Source organism: Polypterus senegalus, chromosome 6 (genome assembly GCF_016835505.1).
Source record: "Polypterus senegalus isolate Bchr_013 chromosome 6, ASM1683550v1, whole genome shotgun sequence".
Lineage (NCBI taxonomy): Eukaryota > Metazoa > Chordata > Cladistia > Polypteriformes > Polypteridae > Polypterus > Polypterus senegalus.
This window is the reverse complement of record NC_053159.1, coordinates 156997501-157016109: the sequence shown is the minus strand read 5'-3', so window position 1 is coordinate 157016109 and position 18609 is coordinate 156997501. Positions and strand designations below refer to the sequence as shown.

At 38.7% G+C, this 18609-nt stretch overlaps 1 long non-coding RNA gene across 1 annotated transcript in view; it reads left to right on the top strand.

Annotated features, from left to right (window-relative positions):
- Positions 1-18609, top strand: part of LOC120531738 — a 70451-nt gene that overhangs the window by 34133 nt on the left and 17709 nt on the right. Inside the window, exon 2 of the long non-coding RNA XR_005634151.1 lies at positions 7527-7626. This is a non-coding gene — a long non-coding RNA (uncharacterized LOC120531738). The remainder of the gene's footprint in view (positions 1-7526; positions 7627-18609) is intronic.

Here is an 18609-nt window from a genome sequence, read left to right as displayed (position 1 = left end):
AACACTTGCAAGACTTTTAACGCCCGAAGAAATAAAAAGAAAAAAAGTTCTTACAGTCGAGTGCCATGAAATCCTAGTCAGGCTTTCTTTTTAATTTTCTTGCTTTAAAGTAATTCTGGTGTGTCTTCAGACCAAAGAGACTGTGTGTTTATTTATTTGTTTAAGTTTTTGCATTTGAACAGTTTGTGTAAAAAGCCGAATTTTCTCCTGGAGAAAAATAAAGCTCGCTCTATCTATCTATCTATCTATCTATCTATCTATCTATCTATCTATCTATCTATCTATCTATCTATCTATCTATCTATCTATCTATCTATCTAATTCTGATAAACGACGCCTTTAGTTAAGTAAAGCAATGCAAGAACTTTTTCTACAATTCTGGGTCAGTGAGATCTTTAGTCTTTATGCAGTTTAGGGTTAAAGGCAGGAACCAACCCTGGACAGGACAATACTTTTAAGCTTTAACTTTTAGTAACACGCATGCGTACATTTCTGTAGTCTCTTCTGGGAGGCTGATTTCAGGTGCCAGTTAACCAAAAACGCACTAATTTGAGATTTACCTCAAAGCTGTACTGCCCAAACTCAAGGCCAAACATAGTACCTGGTTCATGATTTTTTTTAAATATATTTATTTCAGGTAAGAAGATAAACTGTGGGTTATCTTCATTTTTAATGGCTGATTTCAGAATATTTTCTTTTCTTGAGTATAACAAAGTTGGTGGTATATATAGTGGTATAACTGGGCCTAGATTTTGTATTTTTACTTCCATATGAATGGAAGTTTGGCGATGGGGTCAAATATTTTATAATGTATTAAGTTCTGATTTAACAATGTTCAAAACATTAAATGAACACTTAAGGTTTTATGTAGAGAAACAAAGTTTACATACAGTGGATTAAGAAAGTATTCAGACCCCTTCACTTTCTGCACACTTTACTTTGTTCTAGATTTCATTTTACATGGATAAATTTGCTCTTTTTCACCATCAGTATATACTCAATAACTAATAATGACCAACTGAAAACATGTTTACTGAATGGTTTGCAAATTTATCAAAAATTTAAATCTCTTGTTCATGTGAGTATTCATAACCTTAATTCAGTATTTTGTTAAAGCCCCTTTGGCAGCAGTTAGAGCTTCGAGCCTTTTTGGGTAAATTGAAAACTTTGCACACTTGAATTTGGGTAGTTCATTACACTCTTCCTGGCTGATCCCCTCAAGTTCTATTAGATTGGATGGAAAGTATCTGCAAACTGCCATCTTCAGGCCTCTCCATAGATATTCTATCAGGTTTAAGTCTGGGCCTTGGCTGGGCCACTCAAGAACAGTCAGAGACTGAACCATCACCCCCGTCTGAGATTGAATGTGCTCTGTGGAGCAGGTTTTCTTCATGGACCTCTCTGTATTTCACTGTACTGTATTCATCCTTCCTTCAGTTCTGACCAGCTTCCCTGTCCCTATCACTAAGAAGCACCTCCATGGCATGCCACCACCATGCTTCACTGTAGAGATGGTATAATGATGCAGGTGATGAGCAGTGCCTGGTCTTTGCCAGAAATAGTGCTTAGAGTTTCCCCAAGGAATTAGATTTTTGTCTCATCAGAAGAGAGAATCTTTTTCTTCAAGCTCTGATAGTCCTTTAAATGTTGTTTGGCAAACGCCAAGCAGACTGTCCTATTACCTTTACTCTAGCCACTCTACCGTAAATGCCTAATTGATGGAGTGCTGCGAAGATGGTAATTTTACCAACAGGTACTCCTGTTTCAGGGGAGGATTTCTGAAGCTCTGTTAGAGTGACCATTGGGATTTCGGTCATCACGTTGACCAAGGCCCTCTTTGCTCAGTTACTCAGTTTAGCCAGACAGCCAACTCTATAAGTGTCCTGGTGGTTCCAGACTTTTTCCATTTCACAATTAATGAGACTGCCCTACTCCAGGGAACATGTGAAGCTTTAGAAATGGTTTTATACCCTTGTCCTGATCTATGCCTTACCACAGTTTGATCATTAAGGTCTACAGAGAGTTATGTGGACTTGTTGACTTGGTTTTTCTTCTGCCATGAAGTGTGAATTATGGATCCTATATACACAAGTGTATGTCTTTCTACACAACATCCAACCAACTCAGTTTTTTTCCACAGGTGGACTCCAGTCAAGTTCTTGACACATCTCAAGGATAATTAAACCAAACAGGATGCACCTGACCACAATTTGGAGTGCCACAGGAAAGGGTCTGACCATTTCTAGAAATGAGAGATTTCTGTTTTTCATCTCTAATAAATTTGCAAACCTTTCTAAAAACATGTGTTCACTTTGTTATTATGGGTTATTGAGTGCAGATGGCAGGGCAAAATGGCACATTTATCTATTTAAAATGAAATCTGCAACACATTAAAGTGTGAAGAAAGTGAAGGGGTCTGAATACATTCTGAATCCACTCTATTTACACTATATTGGTGATTCTTGATGGTATAAATATTGAATAATGGTTTGGTGGTACACAGATAAGCTTTTAGCCAAAAAGACATAAAGGGAGCTTTGAGGGGACTGCTTTAAAAATGCACAGTCTATATGGAAAAGGAATTGTCTCTCTGTATCGGTCAACTCTAAATAGGCTTGGTGTGAGTGACTGTGGTTGTGTGTATGATGGACTGCTTTCAGTGCAAGGATAGCCCTCCAAACCCCCTCACCAAATCCTTATTTGAATTATTAGGCTGGAACAGTAATGCATAGAAGATGGAAGGGGAACAAGATTAATATAACCTGAAAAGGAACTGAAAGGTTGTAATCCTGGCTACTGTTTGCTAGAAATGATTATGATTAAATGTCCTAATGGCGCAGTCTGGTGTTTCTGCTGCCCTTGTGGAAGAAATTGTGACTTATATGGACACTTGATATGGATTAAGAGTATAGTACTGATCCTGATTCTATAGTAATCAACTATTGTATCGACTACTCAGTCTGTCAGTCTACTCCCAAGTCCTTACAGGCTGTTCAAAGTACGTTGCTGTGGATTAGATGTCACACATTAAATGTTCTTGTATTGCATATCTTGTTACTTTAAAGCATTCTCTTATATTTCTTGGGAAGGACACTACTTACAACATAGGCTGATTGTATTGCCTCTTTAACAGACATCATCTCCACATTTTCCAGTGATTCTTACAGCTGTACAGCTTCAATAGTACAGATTGTATGTTGGTAAAATGATGATTCTGACAAAATCTTGGCAACTGTAAAACAAATCTGTTGGGTTTTCAGCATTTTGTATGTTTTCATTGTGTGGGAAGACAAGTCTGATTGAAGCAAATGTTTTTTTTCATCACGGGGGGCCCTTGACCATTTTAGTTAAAAGTAGGAGTGTCTGTAAACAGTATAAATCATTCCTGACAAAATGGGAGTGTTAACTGAAACATAAGCAAAAGTGATCAAACAGCAGTGCACTCTCCTCAGCTTTATTCAAAGACCTTTTGCCTTTTAATTGCTTAAGTTTCAAAACACCATTTTGCAATTTTCAGAGTTATTTTAGACTAATTTTAATCTCAATGAATATTTATTTGGCACTGCTGTAACTCAGTGGTTACTGCTAAATTCTTACAGTTTCAAGACCCTGTGTTTGAACACCCTCCCAGCTGCCTATTTAGGTTTTGCATATCCTTTCTGTGTCTGCACGGGTTATTCTTTCTGATGTGCCAGATTTCTGCTCATATTCTCATGGAGTGCCATCTGTGCTGAATGTCATTATTAGAATGGGCTCCTCTGAGTGAGGGTCAGTGCAATAGGCTAGCACCAACCTCAGACTGGTTCCTGAATTTTAACTAAAGCACACATGGACATTTTAGTCAACTTTTTGCCAACAGTTTGATAAGCTCATTTTCTTTTGTACCATGGCTGTGATGCAGTGCAAAAAAGCCAGGTTCATAAAGACTTGGAGCCTCTTGTGTGGTCTGCACAAAGACCTGGCCTAAACTGTACTGAACACCTTTGGGATGAATCGGAATCCCAATGGTATCCAGGTCTTCTCGTCCAACATCAGTACCTGACGTCTGTCATAAATGCTCTTTTGACTGAATGGGCACAAATTCCAACAAACATGTCCAAAATCTTCTGGAAAGCCTTCCCAGACAAGTGGAGGCTGTTACAGACACAAAGCGGTGCCAGCTCTATAAAAATGTCCATAGTTTTGGAATGAGATGTCCAACAGGCTCATATAAAGTAAGTGTGGTGGTCAGGTGTACACAAACCTTTGGCAATATAATTTATGTTCATGCATTGACTTTCAAAGCCACATGACCATAATCATGACATGGTCTGAATTCTTAGATATAACTGTAATTTTAGATGTAGTGAGCACAACACATACTTGAACTTGAGTCTCCCATTGCACTTTGAATTCCTCACTCATCTCAACCTAATGGCTGGAAGAATAAGCATTGAAGATGTCTGGTAGAAGTAACCAGCATGCTGTGTTGAGTGAAATACAATGAAATGAGACTACACGTATTTGATGGCTGCTCCAGTGTGACCCCAACATCATAAGAGGGACAAATATGCACTCGCTCAGAGAGCCAGCTAAACTCATTCCAGGACCTCAGAAATAATTAAGATAGACACACAGAAAGGACATTTACATTTAGACTCTTGGCATAGACTAACAAAAAAAAACAAAAACAGAAAGAAATATTCCAGGAGAATAACTGAAACTTAGAGAATGGAAACAGAAAAACTGAAATTCTAAATATTTTAAAGATGTAAGTGAAAGGTGATAGAATGCTTAAATAATGCAAGAAGTCTATTTTAATAATTTTACAATTTTCATAAATGAGCGGTAAGGTAATTAATGTTGTCAGATAATGACAAGCAGGGTGTATGGCAAAGGGCAAAGCATGGCAGCCTTAAGGGTCATCTTTTAATCAGTGCCCTACTCATGAGTTTAAGCCGACTTCATGCCATTTACTGTTTTTGCTTTCCAAATGACTGGCAGGGTGAGTTTTTCTATTTTATAGTGTACTAGATGTGTAAGACCATGCTTTAAAAAACACAGGTTCCTAGAAACTTATGAAATCATCAGGAAGAAAACTGAAATGTAGAGATTAGAGATGTGAGGTAATTGAAAGGAACTACTCTGGGCATCTCTCTCTCCTAAGAGGTTTCGTTTTGCCGATGTGCTCACATCATTTGTGCATTAGCGGTGGGAGGAAAAGCAAAAGGGATACCGTTTCGACGATGTGCTCACCTCGGTCATGTATCTCGGAAGTAGAGCCCTTACTTTGACTCCACCTCTCACTTCCGGGACGGACAGGCACACACACTTCCACAGGTAGATGTTTATATATAAGATTAGCACTAAAGTGAAGACAAATAGGTTTTATAGAATGATTATTGTCACGTGTATAGAGTATAGACAAATTGTCCAAAAAAGACAGAAAACGGTTACTGGATCCAAAAGGGCTGGGGAACAATATGAGATGTTTCCTAGGCATGATCATTTTGATATTTTTGAAAGCAGCATTTTTAAAAGAATGCTCAAATTAACAATGAATCTAATGCATGATACAAACAAGATGCAGGGCCACAGTATATTATGCATCTCAAGAATTTATTGGGATTTGCTTCTTAATGTTATATTTTATCCAGGATTTGTTCCTTGGCTTATATTTGTGTTTCTCATTTTGGTTGTTTTTATTTTTTAATTTTTTATTTTTCATGTGTTTTTGATGTAATTATTCTTAACATTGTTGTGTTTGTTATGCTTAATGTTTACATACTGTGTATTTATGATGTTTGCCATATTCCTTGTTTTTTGCGGGTAGAGCCCCAAAAGGTTGGGCCACCATTATGTCGCTGTTGAAGAACCACCTTTAGCCTTTGTATTTTGGGCAGGACAGTATGTCCCTCTGATGTCTCATGGCTTGCAAACCCTGGCACATACTCAGAGTACAGAGATCAGTGGAGGTGGAAATCAACACACAGACAAAAAGGTATATTGAAAACAATACTGAGTCTTTAAAAAATAAACAGAATCAAATATTCATTTTGTGTCTTCAACTAAACAAAAAGTTCTGATGACCCTCTAAAGCAAAAAAAAAACAAATAAGTTACAAAACAAAAAAAAAATTACAAAAATAATGAATCCTGCCTTCCTCCTTTCTTCCACGAAACAGGAAACAGAAATCCAAAAAAAGAAAAATATATTAAAACTAACAGGAGTACGTGGTGTTGCCCGGGAATCTATAAGCCGTGGATTTCCCTAATGAAAGAAACAGAACATAGAAATAGAACAAACAGTTTTCTGATTCACATTTTATTGTAAGGTCCTCCACTCTGGATTCTGTCTGCTGTGGTGTTTCAGACGCCTTTGAAATAGACTTTGTTGTGGCAGCTGAAGTGGACCTTCTAATTCTATGTGTTTTTTTCCGTGGCATGGGTACATTAGCGAAAAGCAGGACAATTATAATGTGTTACATGGTATTACGTACGGAATAAGCACCACAGTGAGATGAATTTACGTTATTTACAATACGTTGCAAAGTGAACAAATAGCACCGGTCAGTCAGAAAGAGCAACACTGAAATTATACTGTGAGTCAGACTAGAGCTGCGTTTGGGAAAAATGGTGGTGGAAGGATGCTGTCTTTTTAAGGCGAGTCTCTGTTCAAACATGCTTGCATATAACGGACGTCGGCAAATGAAATACAGCACTATCAGTGCGTGTGGGAGTGTGACGTGTGGAAACATGGGTGTATCAGCCGGTCACGCTGTCTGGGTTGTTCACGTTTTACATCCATGCGGCAGTTCCTCTTCACCCGATCAAAGTATTCGGCCTTCTCATACTTGGACACTTCCACCATCTCTTGGCATTTTAAAGAAACATGGTTAAAGAGTGATGCACAGAGACCAAAGCTGCCGCTAGATGGTGCTGTGGTGAAGTTCTGTTACAACATGCAGCCATCTTAAGTACTGGGACATGTGCCGAACATTGTGCCAGTAAAAAGGTGCCCTTTGGGTCACCATGAACATTTTTCCGAACCAAACATACTCCATGACCTCCTCCTAGTCACAAAGGAACCCCATGCCCAGTTTGGTGGCAATCGGATGCCAGGTACAGATTTGTATGGCGGACAAACAAACATACATACACACATACATCAACTCTGCTTTATATATTAGATACTATAAAAAAAGAAAATAGTACACGGCTCACCAAGACTGCCCCTAAAAAAAATACTGTAGGCTTTCTTTCTTTTGCTTCCCTCGGGTGTACCCCACTGTTAGAAAGGTCTCAGCAGAAAGACCCCATCTCCTATTTCCCACCCAGTTATATACATCTGTTGGATTCGTGCAGCCAATCCCCCTGCTTCCTTTACACCCTCCAATGAGGGTTTGCGCCATGATGCCAACAATACACCACCTTCTGGAATTCTTTTAAAATTTTGTGCTTAAATGATTCCCATGTCTCTCATATGTGAATGTTTGTCCATCCTCAGACAGCCAAGCTGCTCTCTAATAAACTTTTATTTATTCACAGCCTCCAATTTTTCTCAGGCTGCTGGCTTTAGCCGCTCCAAGTAGCTGTGAGGCAACAATTTACTGGAGCTTCAACTCTATACTTCATCCTGCTGCTCCAGGTAAGTTGTTGCCTTGTCACTATTTAAACAAGAAAATGCAATAAACAGTCATATTCTCTCCTGAAATTATATCTTGAAACATGACTCATCTGTTATGTTTCCACCAGGATTCCCCTCCAGCTGGGTTTTCAGATTCATGTTTTATGTCTGTTTTGTTCATTCTTGATTCTTTTATTTATGCTACTGTTACTTTTATTGATGATGTGCATTATTCTTTGATTTTGTCTATGTAGGTAAGATATGGTGATATGTTCCATGTGTTTTTGGGAGTCACCCCAGAGACTGGGCCAACTAGCAAACACTGCCACAAACTGCCCTCTACCCTATAAATCCGGAGGGTATCCCACAGTTCCTAGTAGTTCATTTTGAATGTGCTAGGGAGCTAGTAAGTGTTCTACTGTGCTTTTGTAATTTTTGTGATTTTTTTTTGGATTCCTGCCCTTTTTTCTCTATGTTTTGACCATTCTTTGGGTTCTTTATTAGGACTTGGTTGCTTTTGGAATTGCACTTTGCAGGTATTGCATGCCTTTTGTGCTCTTCGGAGCTTCACATTGTAAATGAATTTTTGTGAAATAAACCTTGCATTTTTTAATGATCCTACATTTGCTCTTATCACTAGCTAGGGTCTGATGGTGATATCCCCTTTTCTATATTTCTTTTTTTCTAGAATTTTCACTTTGCCTCGATTGTTTGTTGCTTGGATTATCAATCTGGATTTGTTTGCCTTGAGTTGTCATTTTAGGCTAACCCATTTTGCCTTCATTTTTCGTTTGTTCTTAATTTTCTTTTATTTTCTGGTTATTTAACAAGTCATTTGAATTAAAAGAGCATTGTTTTCAGTGTGTCCTATTAAATCATGCATCTACAGTTTCCCTCTCCTTTGAAAAGTATTTTTGTGTATTTTTTTAATTTAAAGTGTTTTGAAAACATTAAAGCCTGAGCCCCATTTGGAAATGTGCAGGCCTTGAAGTTCCCGTGCTGACTGTCAACATTAGAATGCGCCTGTGAGAACTTATAAAGTAACTTGAAACTGAATAACCTCTATTGAATTTTTCTAGACCCAGATTACATCTTTATATGGCCTTCTTTGCTCTAAACTAAATGGATTTAATTTCCTTGGCTCATCGCAGTAGGACATGTCTTTTAGTCTCGGGATGCACTCAGTTGCTTTCCCCTGTCCAACATCTACTGCTGCTTTGTCTTCATCATAGCATGATAACCTTATAAATTGACTTGCACCAGATTACTCTAGGCCATGTGTACAAAACATGAATGGAAATGACCGTTTAGCTTATATTGTATCCATCAGTAGTGATCACCATGCTACGATTCTTACAGGAGTTACAGTGTTGTTTAAACAATAATAATACAAGCAGAGTCTAGCACACTTGTTATTTGTAGTCCAATGTTTCAGCCAGAAAGACACATCACCTTTGCAGTTTGGAGCTAATTAGAACAGTGTTGACTGTGGAAGGACACAGCTTCTTCTTGTGCTCAGGCAGAAACTCAGCAGTCACAAGATTTAATCCCATCACTCGTACACTAAGTAAACCACTTAATGTTCCTATATACTGTAACAATAAGTCAGAGACAGTCAGAGTGTTGGGGCACCCTTAGGAAAATCCCGTAAAATTTGTTGTTAAGCAATCAAAAATAAACATATGGAAATATGCAAAAACGGTCTTCTACAGACGTGAGTCCTATATCGACTGCCCAAGATGGCGGTTCTTCCAGACATATGGTAACTGGGCAGGAAAAGGCAGGTCCACAGGGACAGACATTGGAAGAGATGTTGGTGGGGGAGACCTGTCAGTCTTCCAGCCTGCACAGGTAGGAAAAGAAAGAAGCATATCACACAGCGCCATCCCCTGGAGTGGTAGAGAATTTCCATCACCAAAGTCCTTAAACTGTATTCAATACGCTCACGTGTGATAATACCTATCTGCTGTGCTGTACAACAGCTATATGAACTGCGGGTTATACAAAAATGAACTGGAGAGTAAGCTAATTGACTAAGTCTGACTTGCACTAAGATTATATACAGCCTATAAAAATATCTGGTCAGGAAAACCAAAGTTAGCATTGAAGAAAATCTCTTGTAGGAATGTAGGATTACTCTAACATCCAAAAGAAATTTTAAAAGCCATCATTCATTTTCTCATTGTGCTAATTTCAGGATCATGCACACTCTTGAGCATGCAGACACTTACTCACACCGCGTTGATCTAGCGGTATTTGAAATTAACTTACATTTGCTTGGAATATGGGAGGAAACTGGTGTAGGAGACAGCAGGCATCTCAACCCGGTCAGGAAGCCCCTGAAGTGGAAGGATGGGGGAAGGCAGCTGCTTTGCGACACTGCCTCCACAAAGGACGCTAGCTGGCAGCTTCCATACAGCATAAAGGTGCCCCGGATTCATGCAGGGCACCATGGGATCTGTAGTTCGGCTTCACAGTCCTGCTGAATGCAGTGGGTGCCTCCAGGAGGCGCTGCAGAGAGACTGGGGAGTCCTACTGTCTACATAGCCCCGAAGTACTCCAAAGTCACGGGGACGGGAGCACAGAAGTACTTCTGGGCTGAAGAAATCTGATCCGGGTCAAGGACAATATAAAGGACTGCTGTGAACCCAGCAAGTGAGACGGAGTCGGGAGGAGTAGGACAGAGCTTGCTGGGAGGTGTGGAGGTGAGAATATTCTGACTGTGGGTTTATTGATTTATTGCCTGTTTATTGTGGTGGAGGTGCTTTGGGGTACTATAGAAAGAAGAAATTGAACAACTCCTTGGTGCTTTTTTCCCCCGTGTCCTGCGTCTGTTCGTTGGGAAAAGGTGGGCAACAGTGCCACCAAGCGGACACTCTATTACACTGGATATGTAGAATAAGCTCACAAAACACTGGAAAATCAAAGACAGTTAAAGAACATATCACTCTTTGGTAAAACGTTAGTTTAGGTACTGCAAAAATGCAACAATTACTCATTTACTCTTATGTAACAAGACCTTGACAAAGGCATCTTTTGGTGATAATACACTTATAAAGCATTAAAAAAGCAGTTATTCATCTGTGCAATGTGGCCTACTAAAATAACTTGACTTTGGAATAATTATAATTGGCTTACATGAGACATACTCTTGATATTGCATACTTCAATCTATGACCTATGAATCCTTCATATTCATAAGTAATTTTGCCACCATATCAAATGTCATACTGTATGTACAGTGATGAATAAACACTTTACAAATACCTTACAACTGTAATTAAGATGACAAGGACCCTTTATTAAGTTCTAACTATGTAAGAGTAAATGGGTAAAACTATACCACCTACACTAAAGTGTGACCCACTCTGAGGGTGGGTGGCCTGAAGTTCATCCCAGCAGCTCTGAGTACAGGGAAGGAACAAACAAGGTCCAGTCACACACACACACACACACACACACACACACACATACACAAAGTACATCAATGTGTTGTTCCAGTCAACTTAACGTGCATATCCGTGGATGAAAACCAGAGGGCCTGAAAAAAAAAAACACCTGCAGACAAGGAGAAAACCAACTTCACACAGACAATGTCCAGCAATGGGACTTTAACCCAGCATATAGTATCTGTGAGACAAAAACATGAACCTTTGGACTACCTTGATAATAATAAACATATGTGTTTCATTGTACTGACATGTCCATGTTAAAGTTTTTAAAATACTGTGCTGCCAGCTGGATCCATATCCACAAAAGTGATCAGCTACGAACAGAGCAAATGCAGTTTCTTTTAAAATAATGCTGTAAGGTTTATTCAGTTTTGAAAAAGAAAAAAAGTCAGTTCAACTTTAGAACATGTAAATAAGGATTAACATAATTTTCCTTTAGTAATAATAGTAATGCTACATTAGATTTAAAATAAATATTTTACTGTTCAAACACATATACATCACAATATTTGTAAATCTAATTTATATTTTACATTAAAAAAGCAAACATTTCACTGCGAACCAAGGCTTAGTATGAAGTCATTTAGGTCATGTGGCCCTGTGACTAAAGAAATGAGCAGCAAAGCCAAAGCCTGCAGGTTCAAATTGCCCAACCTGTCTGGCCTGCCAGGGCTCCACTCATGTGAATATGCATGTCTGCAACAAAACTGATCGAATATGGTTTATCATAATTATCATATATACATTGTAGCCTCCCAAACCCAACACAGACAGATGCCTGGCACAAGTTCAAGCACAAAACGCATTTTAATTTGTAGTGGGAAACTCCTCCCAATTGTTCCCACCTTCACAGCACAGTATAACAATAAGCACAGCACATTCTTTGCCTTCTTCTTCTTTGTCTCAGTCCATCCGTCTCCACTCCACCTCTGGCCAGCTTCGTCCTCTTCCTCCCTTCTCTGGCTCCTAAAATGAACCTGCACCTGAGAGTACTCCAGGTGGCTTATTAGGGTGGTCTGGAATCACTCCCAAGTGGGCTGAAAACCCAAAGAAGGTGGCTCTGCAGCTCCCCCTGGCAGCTGCCACTGAACTCAACAGAGCAGTGCCAAACTCCAAATCCCATGGAGCACTGCGGAGATCCAAGGTGCTGCTACAAACCAGGGGGCCAGGGGAGGCAGTGTGCTGTGTACATCTGCTCCTCAAGTCCTTCTGCTTCAACGGTCTCTCAGCTGCCTGTCATAATATATATAGTCTGTTTATTTATACTGTATACAAACATTTGGAAATGTACAATACCTTCAGAAAGTATTCAGATCCATTCACTTTTACCATGTTTGTTATGTTTAATAAATATGTTAAAGTTGCTGTTAAAATTGCTTAAATTATTTTTTCTCCTCATCAAACAATGCTAAATGTGAGAACAGAATTTAAGAATTTTTTGCAAATTTATTAAAAATAAAAAAAACTGAGATAATCCATTTAGACAAGTATTCAGACCCCTTGCTATGACACTTGAAATGTAACTCAGGTGCATCCCATTTTATCGATCATCGCCAAGATGTTTCTAAACCTTACTTTGAAGTCCACCTGTGGTCAAGTCAATTGATTGGATGTGAGAAACAAAGGCACACATCTGTCTATAAAAGGGCCTACATCAGAGTGTATCAGAACAAAAAAACCAAGCCATGAAGTCAAACGAAGGAATTGCCTGCAGAGCTTAGAGACAGGATTTTGTTGAGGCAGAGATCTGGGGAAGACTACAAAACAAATCCTGCAGCACCGAAAGTTCCCCAGAGAACAGTGCTCTCCATAATTCTGGAATGGATTCAATTTGGAATAGCTGTGATTCTTTCTAGAGCTGGTCAAACTGAGCATGCAGAGGAGAACGGTCTTCATAATAGAGATGACTAAGAACTAAATGGTTAGTCTGGCTGAGCTTCAAAGAACCTAAGAATGGGAGAAACTTCCAGAAGGACAACCACCATTGTAACAGTTGACTAATCTGTCCTTTATGGATGCGTGACCAGATGACATATGAAAGTCTGCTTAGAGTTTGCAAAAAGGCACCTAAAGGACTCTCAGACAGTAACTAAAAAGATTCCCTGGTCTGATGAAACCAAGATCAAACTTTTTTGCTTAATTTTAAGTGTCATGTCTGAAGGACACCATTCACCACTCATTACCTGCAAAATAACATTCCAACACTGAAGCATGGCAGTAGAAACATCAAGCTATGGGGTTGCTTTTCAGTACCATGGACTGGAGGATTAGTCAGGGTCCAGGGAAAACTAAACAGAGCAAAGGTCCAGAGATGTTCTTAATGAAAACCAACTAAAGAGTATCTGGACCTTAGACCAGGCCAAAGGTTCACCTTCCAACAGGACAATGACCCTAAACACAAAGCAAAGACAACTCAGAAGTGGTTTAGGGACAACTCTGGGAATGTTCTTGAGTGGCCAAGACAGACCCTAGACTTGAACTCCATTGAACATTTTAAAATACAGAAGCTATTCATTGATGGTCTACATCCAACCTCACAGAGCTTGAGAGGGTGTACAGAGAAGAATGGCAGAAAATCCCCAAATCCAGGTCTACAAAGTTTGTGGCGTAGTACCCAAGAAGACATTCCAGACTGTAATTGTTGCCAAAGCTGCTTCAACCAAGCAGCACGTAAAAGGTCTGAAGACTTGTAGTCTATGTGATCTTTCAGTTTTTTATATTTTTAATAAATTTGCAAAAGTGCTTCAAATTCTGTTTTCATTTGTTATTCTGGGGTATTGAGTGTTCTTTGATGAAAGAAAACATGAACTGAAATAATTTTAGCACAAGGCTGCAACATAACAAAATATGTAAAAAGTGAAGGAATCGGAATACTTTCAAAAGGCAGTCTAAATATGCAAAGCACCCGACCATCCATCTTCTATACCAGTGGTTCTTAAACTGTGGGGCGGGCCCCCCTAGGGGGGCGCTAAGATGTGTTAAAAGAAAACAAGAATTGAAAATATGAAAAATACATCTATTGAAACCAAAAGAAATTAACTTAAACTACATTCTGATACTAGAAAAATTAATATAGAGTTAGATAAATGTCGATAAAAGTTAAGTAGGTATAATAAAATATACATCTATGATATATCATAAATTAAAAAAAGAACAAATTGGTATTAGTGGGCTCCTTTCAAAAAAACATTAGTGGGGCGCTGTTATGAAAACTCGGGTCGCAAATATGTAAAGGTTGAGAAACGCTGATCTATACAGACATCATCCAGAGTAGGGTTGGTGGGCAGCTGGAGCATTTCCCAGAAAGCATTAGGTGCATGGCAGGAACAACCCCTGGACAGGGTGCAGGCCCATCAGTTGGTGAAAACACACACACATATCAGGGACCAGTTTAACATTGCCAGTCCACCTAACCTACTTGTCTACGGAATCTGGGAGGAAACACACATGGGCACTCAGGAGGAGCACCTCATATACATACTGTATACATATACATATACATATACATATACATACCCGGGTTTTGATGTTGCAAGGCAGCAGGGCTACCACTGTGTCACCAGTATAGACAGTGGAAATATATTTTATATAAATAATTATGGAACGGGGAACAGAGAAATGTGAGCAGCTTCATCTCTCGTAAATACTAAATTCAGAATGACTTAAGGAGATTCAACAGATGTTGCCTGCAGCCCTATATTAGAAGTCGTGGGCTCGGAAAAATTAATGAATGGAAAAATTTGAAAAAATAAAATAAAGATTGGTGTTTGCTGTTTAACTTCATATCTGAGCTGCTTTTTAAAAAAAAAAAAAAAAGTTTAAAAATATGAAGCAGAAAGGGAGAGACTCTTTTTGTCGCAGAATGTTGCCATGCTGTCTGTTTTCCTCATTTAGTCAGTATTATGGGGATAGAAGTGAAATATGGTTGTATGATTAAAACACCTGACAAATCTCCCTGGCTGAGGCCAAAATGTAACATAATGTATTTGTTGGCCTGAAGATGGATATAAATTCAAGTCTATCAACACCAACTAAAGGCCCAGTTCCCTGTAATACAAGTGTATTCACGAAGAGCTTGGACTTTTGGGTTTTACTGGGACAGATCAAAAAGATGGCATGCCATGAAAAACCTGAAAAAGGTGGCAAACCTGATCCCGATGTGGCACGCTTCTGTGTCTCTGGGGTGAGCTCTATTTGCAACGGACCGTCAGATAATCCAGTTACACTACATATTTCAATGTAAAAAATGTAGTTAGTTTTGGTGCCAATTTCTGCTCTGGGTGTCATTAGCTTTGAAATCTGGGCTGTCAATGTTCATATAGTACATTTTAATCTTTTAATTGTTTTACTATGACATTTCAGTTTTTTTTATCAAAATGCAGCTACAGGCTAGTTTAAAATCCCAGTTATTGCCACTCTTTTTCAACAAGAAGGTTGTGTGTTCTCTCAACGTCTGGTGTAAAAGGAGAGAAGGTAAACAGAAGAAGAGCTGGGGCACCACGGGTCTCCTGTTTATTTGTCCAAAACTGGTTAGGATTTAAAAATGGAAACAAACCCCAAAAGTTTTCAAAATGATACCAGTATGACGTAGGCTTATTAGAGAGGTCCTCTCTTCATGAGTCTGTGGTCTGGTCTGACAGGGTTCTGATGATCAGGTGACTTGAGAAGCAGAAGCAGAAGGGGTGCAGCATTGGTCGTCTCAGGTGGAAATGACATCACAGATGTGACCTCTTAGATTGTGCTACTCCATTCTAGGGCAAACAGAAATCATGTTACATCCAGATCCTTCCCTGTAAGAGAAGATGACCCAAATCTGAGCCACATGCCCCAAGCTCACATGTTTGACACTGGGTACTCGAGTTTTATCTCTATATTCACAAAAATGGTGCATTATCTAACTAGTATCTCAAAAACTGGTCTGGTAGTGAAGGAGTTTGAGTGTATCTTCACCAGACTGTCTCTTATTCCAGGGTTTGTTTCAGCATTGCTGGGAAAGACTCCAGCCCACCATGACAATAAAGTTAAATTCTGTACTGTAAAAAATGCATATGCAAAAACTAGACAAAAAAACTTTAAATGGGAGTTGTTTTGCTTTTATTTAGCAAAAACATATGCCAATGGGGTAAGTAAAATTTAATTGATAAGATTTCTTAAAGTAAGATAAAAAATCTTTTGATAAGTCAATAATTCTTACAATAAGTAAAAGAAGATTTAATATCACAATATAAATTCTTTTTAATTGTTTAGACTTCATTTTTTGCACTATATGGATTAAAAAACTTCACAAAAGGATGGGCAAATCAATTACATTATTTGTTGGGCATACTACATAAAGGCAGACTCTTGTTGTAGACAGTATCTCAGTGATTATTATTAATTTAATGCAGTTTTGTTTACTTGTAACAGTAAAAAGAAGACCATTTGAGTTCACATGCATATAACAGTTTGACAGGATTTATGTAGAACATAAAACATAACAACATAAGAATCTGGCAAACAAGAGATCATTCACTCCATCAGGCTCATTTGTTTAGCTAATAGCTAAGCTGTCCCAATATTTCATCCAGATACTTCTTAAAGGTTGTCAGGGTTTCAGCTTCAACTTCATGTCTCAGTAGTTTGTCCCAGATTCCCACAACTCTCGTAAATAAGTGCTTTTTGGCTTCAGTTGTAAATGCACTGCTCCTTAATTTCCACTGATGTCCTTGAGTAAGTGATTCACTGTTAAGTTGAAAGAATTTGGCTAGATCTGCTTTATCAATGCCTTTGTGAATTATAAAAACCTGGAGTAGTTCCCCATGGAGCCTCCTCTGCTCAAGGCTAAACAGGTCTAGTTATCTGAGTCTGTGAGAGTAGGACAAGTCCTAGGGTGCTCTGGTTACTCTCCTCTTCACAGCTTCAAGTGCTGCTATGTCTTTCTTGGTGTGGTGACCGGAACTGCAGAGAATACTCCAGATACCGTCTCACTAATTCAATATATAGTTTGAGCATAACGTCCCTTGATTTACATTAAGGGATATTTATATACTTAAAAGCTGTGAACAGCAGACCCACCGTCTATTTTTTAATCTGATTTACTGAATGTTTTTCCAGCACAGAATCACCTATAAAAAGTATTCACCCCCTTGGAAGTGTTCACATTTTATTGTTATACAACATTGAACCGCAGTTGAATCAATTTGTCTTTTTTGACCCTAACTAATGTCAAAGTTAAAACAGATCTTTCCACAATGGTCTACATTAATCTACTCTTTACTGTATATATAAAATCCTAAGCCCAAAAGTGCAATGATTTTATACAACAATTATGTCACGTTTTTATTAGAACATTAGAACTCTCTAGACAAGCACAGCCCATTCAGCCCAACAAAGCTTGCCAGTTCTGTCCACTTATTTCTTCCAAAAAAACATCAAGTCGAGTTTTGAAAGTCCCTAACGTCTTATTGTCTACCACACTACTTGGTAACTTATTCCAAGTGTCTAGCGTTCTTTGTGTAAAGAAAAACTTCCTAATGTTTGTGTGAAATTTACCCTTAGCAAGTTTCCAACTGTGTCTCCGTGTTCTTGATGAACTTATTTCAAAATAACAGTCTTGATCCACTGTACTAATTCCCTTCATAATTTTAAACACTTCAATCATGTCACCTCTTAATCTTCTTTTGCTTAAACTGTAAAGGCTCAGCTCTTTTAATCTTTCCTCATAATTCAACCTCTGTAGACCTGGAATCAGCCTAGTCGCTCTTCTCTGGACCTTTTCTAGTGCTGCTATGTCCTTTTTGTAGCCTGGAGACCAAAACAACACACAGTACTCTAGATGAGGCCTCACCAGTGCATTATAAAGGTTGAGCAGAACCTCCTTGGACTTGTACTCCACAGATCGTGCTATATAATCTAACATTCTATTAGCCTTCTTAATGGCTCCTGAACACTGTTGGGAAGTCGATAGCTTAGAGTCCACTATGACTCCTAAATCCTTCTCATAAGGTGTACACTCGATTTTCCGACCGCCCATTGTGTATTCAAGCCTAACATTTTTATTTCCTATGTGTAATACTTTACATTTACTGACATTAAATTTCGTCTGCCACAAATCTGCCCAATTCTGTATGCTATCCAAGTCCTTCTGTGACGATATAACAGATTCAAAATTATCTGCTAACCCACATATCTTGGTATCATCTGCAAACTTAACCAGCTTGTTACTTATATTCCTATCTAAATCATTTATATATATATTAAAAATAGCAGCGGCCCTGTCACTGACCCCTGTGGAACACCACTCTTAACATTGGCCAGTTCTGATGAGGTTCCTCGCACCATCACCCTCTGCTTCCTGTGTCTGAGCCAATTCTGCACCCATCTAAAAACATCACCCTAAACTCCCACTTCTTTTAATTTGATGTCCAACCTCACATGTGGCACCTTATGAAATGCTTTCTGAAAGTCCAGATAAATAATATCATAAGCTCCACTTTGATTGTATGCTTTTGTTGCAACCTCATAGAATTCCAACATGTTAGTAAAACACGACCTCCTTCTTCTAAACCAATGC